Source organism: Gossypium arboreum, chromosome 10 (genome assembly GCF_025698485.1).
Source record: "Gossypium arboreum isolate Shixiya-1 chromosome 10, ASM2569848v2, whole genome shotgun sequence".
Classification (NCBI taxonomy): Eukaryota; Viridiplantae; Streptophyta; class Magnoliopsida; order Malvales; family Malvaceae; genus Gossypium; species Gossypium arboreum.
In genome coordinates, this window is record NC_069079.1 from 119970110 (window position 1) to 119987054 (window position 16945).

A 16945-nucleotide genomic window follows, 5' to 3' on the forward strand; every position below is an offset into this window, starting at 1 on the left:
AAGACTAAATTACATTACTCGGTTTATTTCACAATTAACTGAAAAATGCGACCCTATATTTCATCTTCTTAAAAAGCACAACCCAGGAGAATGGGATGATGAATGCTAGAGAGATTTTGATAAGGTTAAAAAGTATCTGTCAAGTCCTCCAGTGCTGTCACCTCCAAGCTCAGATAGGCCGCTAATACTATATTTAGCAGTGTTTGATAACTCTATGGGATGTGTGCTTGGTCTACACGATAAATCAGGAAGAAAAGAAAAGGCGATATATTACCTCAGAAAGAAATTCACGGAATGTGAGTTGAGATATCCACCAATCAAAAAATTGTATTGCGCCTTGATCTGGACAGCTCGGAGGTTGAAGCAATACATGTTGTACCATACGACCTGGTTAATCTTGAAGTTAGACCCCCCAAAATATATGATGGAGTCAAATTCCTTGAACGGAAGGATGACTAAGTGGCAAATTCTGCTTTCTAAATTTGACATAGTCTACGTGAGTCAAAAAGCCGTGAAAGAGAGGGCAATAGCAGAATTTCTGGCCAGTAGAGCTCTAGAAGATTATGAGCCCTTGAATTTTGATTTCCCTAATGAAGGATTAATGTATGTGGCGGCTACTAAAGAGGATGTTACAAAAGGTCACCCATGGAAATTGAACTTTGATGGAGCATCAAATGCTGTGGGTAATGGAATCGGGCCAGTTTTGGTATCCCCAAATGGAAATCATTATCCATTCACTTGTAAATTGGATTTTGATTGCATAAATAATATGGAAAAATATAAAGCATGCATCATGGGACTTCGCGCAGCCATAGAACGCAGGATCAAGGTGTTGGAAGTATATGGAGATTCAGCGCTAGTGTTCTACCAGCTTAAAGGTGAATGGGAGACAAGAGACTCCAAATTGATTAATTATCGGAGCATAGTGTTGGGGTTAATTGATGAGTTTGATGATGTTACTTTCAATTATCTTCCACGAGATGAGAACCAGATAGCGGATGCTTTGGCTATTTTGGCTTCCATGATCAATGTGAGCAAACAAGAAGATGTAAAACCTATTTAGATGAATATTTGTGAAGCCGCATCTTATTGTTACAACATGGAGGAAGAGGAGAGAGATGACCACTCTTGGTATCAGGATATATTTCGATATGTGAGAAATCGTGAATATCCAAATCAAGCAACAGAGAATGACAAAAGAGCGTTGAGAAGGCTAGCCTGTGATTATGTCTTAGATGGTGAGATCCTGTACAAAAGAAGAAAGGATCAAGTACTTTTGAGATGTGTGGATGCTGTGGAGGCCAATAAAATTTTGGAAGAGGTTCACGAAGGCATTTGTGAAACACACGCTAACGTCTTAACAATGGCTAGAAAAATTATGAAATTTGGATATTATTGGTCTACCATGGAAGGAGATTGCATTAATTATGCCAAGAAGTGTCACAAATATCAAATCTATGATGATAAAATTCATGTACCTCTATCGCCTTTGCATGTTATGACTTCCCCATGGTTATTTTCCATGTAAGGCATGGATGTCATAGGGCTAATCTCATTGAAGGCTTTAAATAGGCATCGGTTTATCTTTGTGGTCATTGACTATTTCACCAAGTGGGTAGAGGCGGCTTCATATTCCAAAGTTACAAAATCAGCTGTGAGAAAATTCCTGAAAAAGGAGATCATATGTCGATATGGGATGCCTAAAAGGATCATATCTGACAATGCATTAAATTTGAACAATAGCACAATAGCAGAGGTCTGCAGTCAGTTTAAGATTAGACACCATAATTCATCACCATATCGCCCAAAAATGAATGGGGCGGTGTAAGTAGCCAATAAAAATATCAAGAGGATTGTGGGAAAAATGACCGAAACTTACAGAGATTGGCATGAGAAGTTTCCATTCGCTCTTTATGCTTACCGAACTTCTGTCAGAACTTCTACTAAGGCAACGCCTTTCTTATTGGTCTATAGAATGGAATCAATTCTACCCATTGAGGTGGAGATACCTTCTCTCAGAGTTTTTTCAGAGTTAAAGTTAGATGAAGTAGAATGGATACAGTCTCGATATGACCAGTTGAATTTGATTGAAGAGAAGAGGCTAAAAGCTATTCAGCATGATCAGATGTATCAAAAAAGAATGATGCGGGCTTATGACAAAAAGGTTCACCCAAGAAGGTTTCATGAGGGAGATCTAGTTCTGAAAAAGATCCTTCCTATACAAAAGGATTTTAGAGGAAAATGTATGCTCAACTAGAAGGGGCCTTACGTGGTGAAGAAAGGTTTTTTTCGGAGGAACATTAATCCTAGCCAAAATGGATGGAAAAAATTTGTCTAATCTAGTGAATTTGGATTCAGTCAAAAAGTATTACACTTAAAAAAGGAAAGAGGCCAAAGTGAAAACCTGCAAAGGACGCTCTGAGACCTTCCTTAAAGGGCACATTGAGACCAAAGGTGATTTGAGTTGAAAACCTGCAAAGGGCGGCTTAGATGTTGATCAAAGATGGGGAAGGCGATAATCTTGCTATACTTGAATTGACAAGGAAAAGGGTATGCCTCATCTTAGGGCATTGACAAAGTGCTTCTGATCTCCTAAACACATGTCAAGTCCAAATTGGTCTTCAAAAAGTTCGTACAGAGAAACCCAGGCTGCCATATCAAGGGCACCTAGTCTTCACCTTATTCATAATCAACTACCTTTGAAATATTTTTCTTTTCAAGATATGCATGCCCAATAGACTCTCATTTTTATCTTCGATAATTTATTCATTTCAAGTTATACCCTAATTAAATTTCATTCTTATCTATTACTGTGATTTGTTGGAAGCATGTTGCATTGAAATAATGATTAATGAATTAATAATACTTTCACAAAAAGGAGTTTCGCGTATTACCTTAGAAAGCTTCTAAATAATACAAGAACCTTAAACATGACTTTTGTTTAGAATTCACCAAGCTTAAGAAAATATCTGAGTAGAAAGGATTCAAGTTAGGACCATCTCTTTGGATTTTTGGTCCAAAATAGTGATTGAACAAAAGATGAGATATTGCATCAATGATACAATTTCGATAGAAAATGATCAGTATAAACGGAGGTCACTCTCGGGAAAAGAAAGATGATACATTCATGAAAATATCAGGCACACATGTCTAGCCATGACACTCGAGGAATGCTGTAACAGACCAAATTGATGGGGGAAAATTCAGACCCAAACACCCTTGAGTTGTAGTGGGATGGATAAAAGAAACTGCAAGTTTTATGCAGTAGAACAAACCAGCAGAGCGAACAGTGATTATTTTTGGATTTTCTACCAAAGATACCATTCGAACAAAGAATACAAGATAATACATCAGTGACAAAACCTTGATGAACAACGAGTAATGACAACCCAAATATTAAAAAGGGATCATTCTCATGACATTCTGCATTCATGCAAATATCATACACACCTAGTTAGGAGCATTCGATTCATTTTGATCAAAGTATCCTAATCATTTGGCATAAACATAGTCCCATAATATCGATTCTACAGGTTATGTTCCCTGGAGAGCGGCGTAACAGACTGGTGAAACCACAAATCCTATACCTCTGAAATTACAACAGGTCAAATTAAGTCATCATAGCAAACCTTATCTCTCTGAAGTTGTAGTAGAGTAGGTTGAAGTACCAAGTCTTATCTCCTTGAAGTTGTAGTGGAACAGACTGAAGATAATAGATTTTATCTCCCTGAAGTTGCAGTGGAATAGATCGAAGATAGCAAACCTTATCTCTTTAAAGTAGCAGTGGAGCAGGTTAAAATTAAAGTCTTATCTCCTTGAAGTTGCAGTGGAGCAGACTAAAATAGCAGATTTTGTCCCCTTGAAGTCGCAGTGGAGCAGATCGGAGCCACCTTATTTCCCTGAAGTTGCGGTGAAGCAGTCACAGTAGAGCAGATTAAGAGCTATAAGGCTAGTCTCTCTAGAGTTACAGTGGAGTAGGTTGGAGCAACAATTCCTATACCATTGAAGTTGCAGAGGATTGGAACAAAGCTACCTCGAAGAAGAAGAGCACCAAAGCAGTCATGATTTGGCGAGACCGAGCAAAATTGGCCCTCTTTGAAGTCTTTGCTCTATTCTCGTTACACGACAATGAGCAAAGAGGGGCAACTGTAAATGGGCCAATTCGCCCGGGTCCACATTAAAACCAAATACAAAACATAAATTAAACCAAACCAGCAGTCCAAGTTCGGTTACAGCCAATATAAGGCCAATAACTAACCCTAAGGCCCAAACGACCCAAAAACTAAAACAAATTCAGCCAAAACCCTAGCCCCTATCTGTCTCGCGTCGCTCCCCCACGTACGGCCTCCACTGCGCCTCCATACGCCAATGTACAGCCTCTGTACACGTGCCACGCACACCGTGTACCTGCAAACAGACAAGGGAACAATAGTAAATAGAAAAAGAAAATAGAAAAACTTGTATTTTTTTTATTTTCATCGGCTATAAAGCCCAAGACAGAAGGAATGTATTTTTTTTACGCAATGGAAAGCAATCAAATAGAAAGAAAATAGGGCAAGGTGATTTATTCGCTATTTTTCTCACCTATTTTTCTCTTTTATTTTCTTACTTACTTTCTCTTTTGATCGATTATACTAATAAAAAAGGAAAAAAAAAAGAAAAGAGGGTCTTACCTTGTAAATATGCTGTAGACTTCCTTTTACTTTGTTGAAATCGAAGCCAAGAGGAGATCTCAAGGCTGAAATTCCTCCAGGCTTGAAGAACACCATCTGGTGGAGATGAATCGGCCATTAAGAAGGAGGATTTAGGGTTTGAAAAAGGAAAGAGAAAGGGATTATTTTGGTTCAGCTGATTTAGCCCTTATAAAGAACTAGAAATGGCACCGTTTTGACCAACTTCAATGGTCTAGATACAACACTGTATGGTAGCCTTCACCCGATGACCCGACCCGCACATGATCAAAATCCGCGTGTTTGGTCTGGGAGGGATATTTGCACCATATGTCCTTCTTTTTTGCATCTTAGTTCATTTGAGCCATATTTTCTTTTTCTTGTTTTTTCAATTTGTCCCCATAATTTGTGCTGTATGCAAATGGATCCGTGCCTTAACGCAGCATTTTGGGGCTTAGATTATTTCCAGTTCTAGTCCCTGTGTATTCGCATGCGTGGCGTGCTGGTCCTAATTCTAATATTAATGACTCATTTAAAAATTATCCCTTCTATTTTCATTCAATTTTTATTAAATTTTGTATTTGTGTGACTTATTATTGTAAATACATTTAATATTTTTTATAGATTAATCCATTTTAATGATTTTGCTTGTTTTTATTTGTGTAATTATTTTGAAGTTTTTTGTCATATTATGTTAACATTTTGTGTAATATCTCGTTTAAATATTTTATGTATACTTGTACTTGCATTATTTCAATTGAGTCTTTTGTTCATTATAATTTTAAAATCCCTTTAGTTTTCTTTATATGTGTGTTAAACCATTTTAATAATTTTACTTTATTTTATAGAATTATTATTTTGAAGTTCATTTTATATCATATTATTTTAATTATTTATATAACATTTGTTCAAATGTTTTATGTATGTTTGTACATATATAATAAAATTAATTTAATCCCATGTTAATTTATTTTATAAATTCTTATATATATATATGTGTATTTATGTAAATAAGTCATTTTTAAGAACATATTTTATTACATATTGTTTTCATTAAAATCCCACATTTAAATACTATTTTTATATGTATGTACATTTATCAACTTTAAGCGCATATATCATTTTTAAAATGTTTATGCACATTATTTGACTCAATTTCCTCTTTCATAATCTTTATTTTAATAATTATTTATGTGTTTGTTGTTTTGTCCATATTGTTTTGTATACTATGTGTATTTTGTTGTTTTTTATTTTATAGGTTATTACATCATATTTTCAATTGGTATTTGCTGTTGCTACCTTAATTTTATTTATCTAGGTTGAAAACTTGTTAGGGCTTTTACTTTGATTTGTTTCTTTAGTTATATTTTTAGCTTTCACAATTTTGATTGTTAATGTTTGGATCTGAGCTTAATATTATTTTATGCATGTTAAATTTTTTATTTGTTTATTTATTTTTATACTATTTTTATTCATTAATAGAGTTCGCTATCCATGTATATTGTCTCATGTTTATAATTTCGCCTTTCATTCGCAAATGACTCGTTGGGATTTTTAACTTATTAATCCAAATTAATTATTTCATTCTATTTCAAGTAAAATTAATGCGTTTTGAGCTAGTCCTACAATTGTTTATTTGAAAATACACTAAAACAAAGGTAATAATTGATGTTTGGGAACTCGAGGAATCGTCCCCTACCGTGCTGAGTTTCGATTTTTCGTTTGTCCAAATAATCAAATATTCCTTTAAAATTTCATCCGTATTTTCTAAATTCTAAAACAAGGCAATGTTCAATGTTTGGAAATTTGAGAAAGCGTGCCCTACCATGCTGGGTTTCGTTTTTTTTTTCGTTGGACCAAATAAGCGAACATCCCTTTGTAATTTTCAAGTGTATGGGCTTTTAGAAATTGGAATTGATTGACTGTATTCCTTTGAAACAAGCGAATTTTGACGTCCAATTTGAGCCATTCAAGTGTTTTAAAAGAAATCGTATTTCAAAATATTTTTTTTAGACATAAGGACATTATTTAACCAATTCGGTACCAATTTAGGGCGTAACGAGGGTGCTAATCCTTCTTCGTACGTAACCGACTCCCGAACCCGTTTTCTCAAATTTCGTTGGCCAAAATTGATTTAAATAGAATAAAATATTTTATTAAGGTGATCCAATCACACCAAAACAAAAAATTGGTGGCGACTTCACATTTGGTTTTCAAAAAGTCGATCCCCGCCCGTTTTTTTCGAAACCAAAAAATAATTTTGACAATATAAATTATATTATATCCAATTACTATCATCTAACACTCTAACACCATCCAAATCCTAAATCAAACGCATAAAGAATAGAGTGAAAGCCATCATCTGAAACACCCTAAAATCCAGTCCAAAAATTTTGACCGGATTTCGAATATTACATTGGCCATAGAAGTGGCCCAAAACAAATTACTGATTGAATTTCTTAAAATTTTCTGAAAACCTCTTTGCTTCAACTTAACAAAATTTCAGTAACAAATTTTACTTAGATTTTGTAAAAGGTTGTCCATTAGACGTTGTAATAAAGTTAAAACCATGTCAAAATGTCCTTATACGATTTGCAAATACTTTTGATTTTACTAATTGTTAGTCCGAAATTTTGAAATCAATGTAGTAACGAAAAGTCTGCTATTTACTTTTAAATAGAAACCATAAATGACCTCTTAAAACCAAGTGATTAGTTAACCAAAGTTTTATGCATGGAATCACAATTATAGTTCAAACAAAAATCCAAAGTTTTTCAAAAGTTTAAAAATCCATACCGCAGTCCCGAAACTTTATTTATAGTCCATAATAAAACAGTTTATTATAACTAGAAAAAAAAAAACTTAACTAAATCAAATCAAAACATGCCATTTTCGAGACTTCTAATTTGTCGAGTTCAACTTCTAATCTCAAAGATTATCTAAAAAGGAAAAAATTAAGGGATGAGCTACGAAACCTAGTGTGCGTCTAAAACGAACGTAAACAGACAATACATTATTAAATAATTGAACGCACAAACAAATCACAAGTCTGATTTATAGTCGGATACCACTAAAGAATCATACCTTATAACACATTGGTTTTTATCAGAACCATAAAGTCACAAGCAAAAACAAGCATACAATTATTATTTTATAGTCACATCGAATATCATGTCAGAGGAGAGCACCAAAAATGCCTTAACTGTATCAAACATACAAATTTTAGTCATGCGCAAAATGGCCCAAAACCCCACCTAACTAGCCTTTACTCACCATCTTTTTATATTCTGCACACACACTAATAAGGGTATACTAAACCTTTTCCGACCTCTACACACCACATTGAGTAATGGTAGACCTATACTAAACCTTTTCCGACCTCTACACACCACATTGAGTAATGGTAGACCTATCCATCCAATTCACACCACGAAAAGTTCATTGTCTCGATATTATTATGCAGTCAAACTGCTAACATAAATACGGTTTTACTGCTAAAATATAATAATAATACAATTTAACTGCCAAATCCAACATCCTTCTCTTCACATTCATATCCCAACCACACTGCAATGCACATATTATACACACAGATTTACAGAATCAGACATGCTCAACTCAAATTTCATAACCAATAATCACATAAACACATGGTTCAGATTAGCGAAATCAGAATCTGACAAACTAACATTTAGTTACAGAGTAGCAGAAATAACATTTTGACACCTCCCTTTACAACATTCAACCATTTCCGTAAACTAGATTAAGATACCATATCATAAGTTGTTTGTGTAAATCCCAGAATTTAATCATATGAATATATATATATATATATATATATATATTAACAATAATACGTCCTTCAGGGACCTTATCGAACAACATTCGTGAACCAAAACTTACCTTCAAAGGCTTAAACATGTAAAGGGACTCTTAAGGACTTAAATGGATCATTTAACACTAAAGGGGTAAAATTTCAAAAATAAGGCCACATGACTGTGTGACAGTCCTACACAATCGTGTGAGTGAGACACACAGCCGTGACTGAGTTACATTGCCATCTGAGTAAATCGTGTAACTCACTGTGCAAGTGTAACAAAAATTAACACATTTAAGGAGCAAGAAAGATACGACCGTATGGCTGAATGACATGTCCGTGTAACTGAAAGCACACGACCGTGTGACTGAAGAACACACGAGTGTGCGCTCAAAAAAAAAATCCCAAACAGTGGTCACATGGCCTTGTGGCCAGCTCCTATGACACACTCCAGACCGTGTGACTATTATATAGCAGCACAGAGTCGTGTGGACCATCCGTGTGCGGTGCACGGCTGTGTGGTTTGTGGACCACTCAAAAATCGGCTGCAAGACACGAAATTCAACACAAAAACAATCTCCAATAACATATGTTTCAGAAACACACTTGATTTCGCGATTTTAATGCACCAAAAATCAATAGATTCATCTCTACTCCACTGCACTGAAACTTAATGTCACATATGTACCAAAACCTATTAAATTCAGACTTTACAACACAAATAGGAACGAAGGAAAAACAAACAATCTAAAACTCAAAAGACAACACTTACCTGATAAAACCTTGATGAACGATAATTGTAAAGGAACGGATGATATGTCAACAGCGGAACGAAAAGAAGAACCAAAGACCCCAAAAAGACAAAGTGAAAAGAAAAAGAGAAAGAAATGACCCCCCAAAAAAAACATACAGTAGCGAAAAGAAAAACTAAAATCTGAATTTGGGGAAAACAAATAAAATAAAACTGACGTGAATGGAGTGGGAACGTGGGAGCAAAAGTGGGGATTCTCTTTAACAAAAACAAAAATAAATGTGATAGAATTTAACAAAATTTAAACTTACCAGAATTTCCAGAGTTAAAAACCAAAAATTAAAACAAAATTTTCCACTTTGTTCAATTCCAACATAAAACCTAAAAGTAAATAACATACACCTTACTATTGAACCAGTAACTCATTCTTAAGTCAGTTAAAGTTAATTAATATTTTATTTGTTTGAAAGATGCATCTATAGCTTAATTGTTTTATTGAGTTGTTGTCGTCCATTAATTATGTCTTAAGTCAATTATGAAATTACCAAAATTTTATTATTTTTACAAAAATAGCAAATATTTTTAGATTATTTTGTCTTTTTATGTTTTATATGAAATCTAAAAGAATATACACATAATCGGATTTGAACCTAAAATATCGTATAATAAAATTAAATGTCCAGACGTTACAATTTCAACAAAAATCTCATTTATTTTTGTATTAATTTTTAAATATATTTATTACATAATTTTACAATTACTAAACAAATTTAGTTAAAATAATTATAATTGAAATAAAAGTTGACATAAAAGCTGGTTACAGTCATTTAAAAAATTTAATTTTTACTTAATATTATTTTTGCTAATATTAATTATAAATGATTATTGTTAAATTATTGGGTATTGAGAAAATAAAATAAAAATCGAAGAGTTTATTTTACAATGTATTTTTTTATTGTTTGTACAAATGCTTTAATGATAGAAATTTTTATTAGCACTATATTTGGACAATAAAAATAATTAATATATTTTAATAACATTTATTAGTTATTATTTTAAATAATTATTACATAAGTTATCATTTGAAACCTTTTTCATATTATTAAAAATTATGAATTACAAAATATTAATATTTTAATATGGTATTTGAAAGTTTCTTGTAAGAGCCCAAATTTGTCCGGCCTTAAACAACCAAGCAAAAATAATAAATAAATAAATATTTTAAAAGTCCACTCAAAAATAAACAGTCCAGTTACAAAACTAACCCCTACTCAAAGAAGCCCACTATTGCCACCCATAGCCTACTAACCCAAACCCAGAAAGACCCAATTAAACCATTTAGCCCAAAATGCCTATACCCGTTACAAACCCAAAATTTCCTAAGGCCCAATTGACCCAAATGGTTGCAGCCCCAAGCAAGAAACCCTAGGGTTTCTGCCTACTATCTTCTCGCACCGCAAGCAGAAGGTTCCAGACGCGTCTGTCCAATTTCCGTGATCAGCGCCTTGGCACCAGCCTTCGTCACCACCACCATCAACGCGCGAGACATGCCAGAATCTGGCGTTGGATTCATTAACATGCGAACATCAGTGATTGAGAGAGATTCTCGTTGGGATACCTGCAAGAGAAGGAAACACAGCAGATACGAAGAGCAAGAAAAGGAAACTAAAAGAATCTCAGCATATCAATCAAAGATACCATAGACAAGAAATCGAGATTTCTTTCCTTATGTAATAAATCAAGAGGCTATAAAAAGCCTTTGTAACTCTTGTAACGATGATGATGATACACGAGATACTCATACGAAATAAAAGAGAATACAAGCAGTTTCAAAGAAAAGGTGATTTAACTGTGTGTTTTTTTTTAGAATATATGCATGTATGTACATTATTTTTAGCAAAAATAGTAGCTTTTAAAAAGGGGGAAGATATTACCTGTGGAAGGACGAGGATTTTAACCTCGGACCACAGATGCAGGCGCGGCGTGAGCGTGAGGAGATCCTCGACGAAGCTCAGCAGCTCCGGGATCAGCCTCCGAATCCTCTTCAGAGGATTTTTGTTTCTTTTTTTTAAAAACGGATGTTAAAATGATTTTTAGGGGTGAATTGTGACTTATATAGTCTGTTTAAAACGGTGTCGTTTTACAACTATAGGATCCGCGCGTCGACCCGATTACCCGGGGAAGGTCCGCGCATTTTTGAGAATTGGGCTAATTGCCCAATTGATCCTCTCGCTATTTTTATACTTTCAATTCTATTTTATTTATTGTGAAATTTGGCATTAACATTTTATTCTGTTTCAATTCGACCCCCTAATGATTTGCAATCGTATTAGGGGGAAACGGCGACGTTTGGAAAGAGGGTTATTTGCTCAGTAACCCCCTTTGATTTTGCGGGTGTTTCAAATTGAGCCTTAATTCAGTTTTAGCTTTTTAAATTTACCCTGTAGCTTTACAAAACCTTAAATTTGCTCCTATTTTATTACTATATATATTTTATTAATATTTGATTAATTTTAACTTTACTTTTATACTTTAAAATTATTAAAAGTGTTATTTTATATGTATAATATATAATATTTTCCTCAAATTATCACTATTTTTATATATTATTATATTTTTCACATATATTATATATTTATTAATTATATATATATTTACATGTTATTTTATATTATATCTATTATAATTCTTATATATTTATATTACATTTTATAATATTTATTTATTTTTATATATGTTATGTATATCATGTATAGTCAATTATATTATTTACATTTATATTGTATATATTATTTCAAAAAAATGAAAATTATTATTATTAAATCATATTTTTAACTCACACTATATATTTTTATTAATTATTTATTTATTTACTATATATTATTTTTAAACTAATATTGTTATATTATGAAATCTCTTACATACTTCTAAACCAATATATTATCATATAATTATTATTCTTTTATTATATTATCTATTAAATGCTATTTTAAAATGGTTATGAAATGTCTTGTTTTTTAATTGTATGTATATTTTGTTAACAATCAATTATTTTTATATATATTAGTTTCTTTTCATATGTTTTATATTGTATGTATCATGTATGTGTTAAGTTTATTTTTATTATAATATGCACTATATTTCTTTTATTTGTATACCATACATTATTTGATTTATGTTTTTTATATCATGCATCATTTAAATATTATTTCATGTGTTTATATACTTTGTTTATTCATTTTCAATACATGTTATACATATATCTTTGTTTGCATTTTTTTGCCTCGTATGAATTATTCTTTATATCATAGTATTCATTTTTTATCTACCTAGTGCAATAATATATTATTATGATTTATAATGTAATACGATTTCTCATGCATCATCTTTAAAAAGATAAGGCTCCAAAATTTTCAAAAGTTATAAAGGCAATACTTGGTGTTTGAAAGCTTCGAGAAAAGTAGTGCCCTAACTTATTGGGTTGCAACTTTTCTCGTTGAGTTCGAATAGTCAAGTACCCTTCTAAGTTTTTTAAGATTTTCAAAATACGAGCAACTGTCTTGGAATTTCAAAGCGTTGTGTCCTAACTTATTGGATGTGGCAATTTGTCGTTTCGAGATAGGGATTTTCAAAAGGTTAACTTAATGTCAATGTTTTGATACGAGTGAACCCAAATTTTCAAAATCAAAGTATTTTAAAGAGGATTATATCTTAAATTTTTAAATTTCGACATTAAAGACATTTGATAATCAATTAGGTACCAATTTTTGGGCGTTACGAGGTGTTAATCCTTCCTCGACGTAACCGACTCGAACCCATTCTTTTATTTCGTGGACCAAAACTAATGATTTTAAAACAAAATGTTTTAAAGGTGATCCAATCACACCTAAAAAGATTGGTGGCGACTCCCGTTTTTTTTTAAAATCGATTCCCATTTTCCAAAACTCGATTTAAAATGGTTTCGACATTTCTTTTATTATATTTGAATTGTTAAATAATTTTATATAATTTTGTTTTATTTAAAATTCAAATAAACAATTTAAAAATATTTAAGATAATTAAAATATATTATCTAAAAATAAATTAAAAATCAAACACATAAAATTACATGCAATACATGTACTATTAAAATTAGTAATTTATAAATATTTGGAAGTGCTAATAATTACTTAATCTATAAACTCATAAACTTGACAAATGTATATCTTCAAAATTATCATTTTGCATATGTTGGATGCCATTTTGAAGTCACTAATAAAGATTAGTTAATATTTAACTAATACTTTAAAGACCTAATTAGAATGTTTTGAAGTTTAGAATTTGTGTAAAATCTAAATTTTAGTTTAAGGGTGTTTGGTAAAATTAATCCAATTAATGTAGGAGTGGAATGAGTCATTTTCATAAATTCATAACTATTTTTGGGTTTGAAATGTTCATCTTTACTAAACTTTAATTATTTGATTGGGTTTATATCAATAATCAATTAGGTATTAATTTAGTTGTGAAATTAAAAAGAAAAAGGAAAACAATAGTTGGTTTTGAAATTAAAAATTTCTAAATATAATTTTGAAGTGGACGGATTAAATTGAAAAATACATGAACTTTTAGTGATCATGTATGATATTATTCAATTTTTAAGGGAAGTTAGGTCATCCAAGCTTCGAGTTCCATTTTTTAGGGTTCACAATTGAATTATAAATTTTTGAGTTGCAAAATATATATTTTATAATGTATTAATTTATTTCTTTATCATTTTTGAAGGGACTAGATAGAATATTTTTATTATGGGGAGACAAAGTGGAATATTTTCCTGTATTAATTTATAAAGAGATTAGAATTATAATTTTTCAATTTTGAGGGCTATAGTAATAATAATAATAATAAAATTTATATCTCAGATTAATAATTTATAAATATTAGAAATTGCAGACTCTCAATGAATATGAATTTAACGTCACCTCAGTAAACCATTTGTATTCGGTTGACTACCCTTAGCAAGCTCCCCATTTTCGGCTTTGCCGAAAACATAATATATACTGACAATAATCTAATCTAGATACTCATAATCAAATAATCCAATCTACGTAGTAACTTCAAAAAAAACCCGAAATATGTGGAAAATTTAGCTAACCTTCTAGCAACATTAATAATAATTTAGTCAAAGTCATTAATGTTCTACCAAATAAATTGAGTATGAGACCGGCACCCATATACATATGGAACCCTTTCCAATCAAACAAGAGTATCATAGACTATTTCTTCAAAAAAAAAAAGTATTATAGCCTATAAATAGCATATTTAATCGTATGCTAATTCACACCAAAACAAAAGGACTTCAAAAAAGAAAAAGGAAAGAAAATCATGTCAGCCAAGATGAATATGGGTGTGGAGGATGCTAATGAAGCACTCCAAGCACAAGCTCAGATTTGGAGCCATGCTTTCAACTTCGTTAATTAGCTTCGTGTCTTTAAAGTGTGCACTTGATTTAGGCATCCTAAAAATCATTCAAAATCATGGCAAGCCTATGATTATTACCGAGTTGTTATGGTGCTACGGATGCTCAACCCTATTAAGGCATGTGACATCTACCAATTCTTCTCTTATTTTGCTCAAGGATAATCCCTTTTACATAACACCTACTTTGAAAGCTACGACGGATCCCATTATAACAAAGCCTTGGAGTTTTCTAAGCACCTGGTTCCAAAACGATGATCACACCCCATTTGCTACCACATATGGGGAGACATTGTGGGATCTATTTTTGCCCATGATCCACAGCTAAAAGATTTGATAAACGATCGCTGAGCTAGTGATTCTCAACTGGTTATTAATGTTCTCGTCGAAAAGTGTAAAGAGGCGTTTGAGGGATTGAACTACCTGGTAGATGTTGGGGGTGGCACAGGAACTACGGCCAAGGCCATTGCTGATACATTTCCACACATGGAGTGCAACGTGTTTGATCTTCCTAATATCGTTGTCGGCCTGCAAGGCAATAAGAACTTGAAATATGTTGGAGGCAACATGTTTGAGGCATTTCTAATTGGAGAGGCGATTTTTACTTTTATAAATATTGCACAACAAATTCCATTTATGTTTTGAGCTAATTATGAATGACAATTGAACAGAAAGTATTGCACGATTGGAATGATGAATGATGCTTGACAAATTTGAAACGATGTAAAGAGGCCATTTCAAGCCAGGACAAGGTGGGAGGAAAGTTGATCATAATAGACATGATTTGGAGGGAGAATGAGGAAGCCTTAAACTTAACTAAAACACAGCTCTTTTTCGACATGTTGATGTTGGTGTTGGTGGCTGGAAAAGAGAGGCAGGAAGAAGAATGGGTAAGCTATTTTTAGCAGCTGGTTTTAATTCCTACAAAATTCCTTCTATTGTAGATTTTACATCTCTCATCGAGGTTTACCCCTAAGAGCCTTTACACATAGCTTTATTAATGTAATAATAATGGCCACAAAGCCATAGTTGAAGGGGTAATGCTGCTATTTGTTGACATCATTAGCCAAAGTTGTTTACTAAGATTTGAACTTTTTGTTATCAATTCCTATAATAAGAAATATTATTGTTGTTGTGGTCATGCTCCTACCCTTATATAACTTTCTTGTTGTAACACTTCAAAGGTTTGTACTTTTGTTTCTCTAATAATAATTAATCTCTTACTCTTGTAAAACTTTATTATAATTGTTGTTGTCGTCTTGCAATTCTTATAAGATTTATGGTTGAAATTCTGTTGAAATCATTTTGAAATTGCTAAGTTTTTCACACAATACGTTAAAGTTAAATCATTATAAAATTCTTAAATCCAAATAATAATATTTAAAAATAAAAAGCAAAATCCTTTTACAAAAGTGACCTAATGTTTAGATATGCTAAATCATATAACAATATGAAACTTATGCATTGGAAATCATGATTTGGATTAAAATTTTGAATTTGAATTTGATAATTTAAATTCTTTATTTGGATCTAAAATTTAAGTCGAATTTCATAAAAGTTAAATTTTGAATTTTAAAACTTGGAAATTTCAAAATCTAATATTAATTAAAAAACATGTGAACATTTTTGTTCTCTCTTATTTCACACTTATAATATATCATCAATGAAGCTCAAGATTCTAAAAATTAGACTGGTGGGCATAACTATCAGACTATCAGTTCTCGGTTCAACTAGTTTGATTAGCTTGATTGGTTCAATTAAATAAATTATTAAAAATAAAATATTTAAAAAATAGAGTAAATCGGTTGGACTGATTTGACCACTCGATTGACCGGTCCAATTGTTGGTCCAATCGGTTCACGAGTAATCGGTCTGACCTCTTATTCTGAACTGGTACCTCGATCTATTCTTGATTCATTAGGTCTGATCCATCGGCCCGGTTTTGCAAACATTGACAAAGATTCATTTTATAAATATTCAAAAATTTCATTTATACCATAAATTAAAAAAAATAATTTATAAACCCTTGACTTTTAATTTATACCTAAGTAAGTGGATATTTAAGTACAAATCAATTTCTTAATAACAAAGTTGAAAATACTTTTTATTTTTCGTTCAACATCAAGGTTTCAAAACTGAATTTGTAACCTCATCAATCCGGCCTAGACGTTAACCCGAACTCGGAAGATCACATTAGCCACCGAAGAGACCCATAAAGCTAATGGAGTTTTGAAACCGGTCATTTTAAAAAAT

General features: G+C 32.0%; 1 long non-coding RNA gene and 1 pseudogene across 1 annotated transcript; one reads left to right on the forward strand and one right to left on the reverse strand.

Annotated features, from left to right (window-relative positions):
- Nucleotides 1–7813: 7813 nt before the first annotated feature.
- On the reverse strand, nucleotides 7814–9597 carry LOC128281461 (uncharacterized). Its single transcript, XR_008271673.1, has 2 exons — nucleotides 9260–9597; nucleotides 7814–8237 (listed from the first exon to the last, which is right to left on the reverse strand). It is a non-coding gene; the product is annotated as an uncharacterized LOC128281461 (long non-coding RNA).
- A 5014-nt stretch (nucleotides 9598–14611) lies between these two features.
- LOC108488979 (probable O-methyltransferase 3) lies at nucleotides 14612–15668 on the forward strand (annotated as a pseudogene).
- Nucleotides 15669–16945: the final 1277 nt, after the last annotated feature.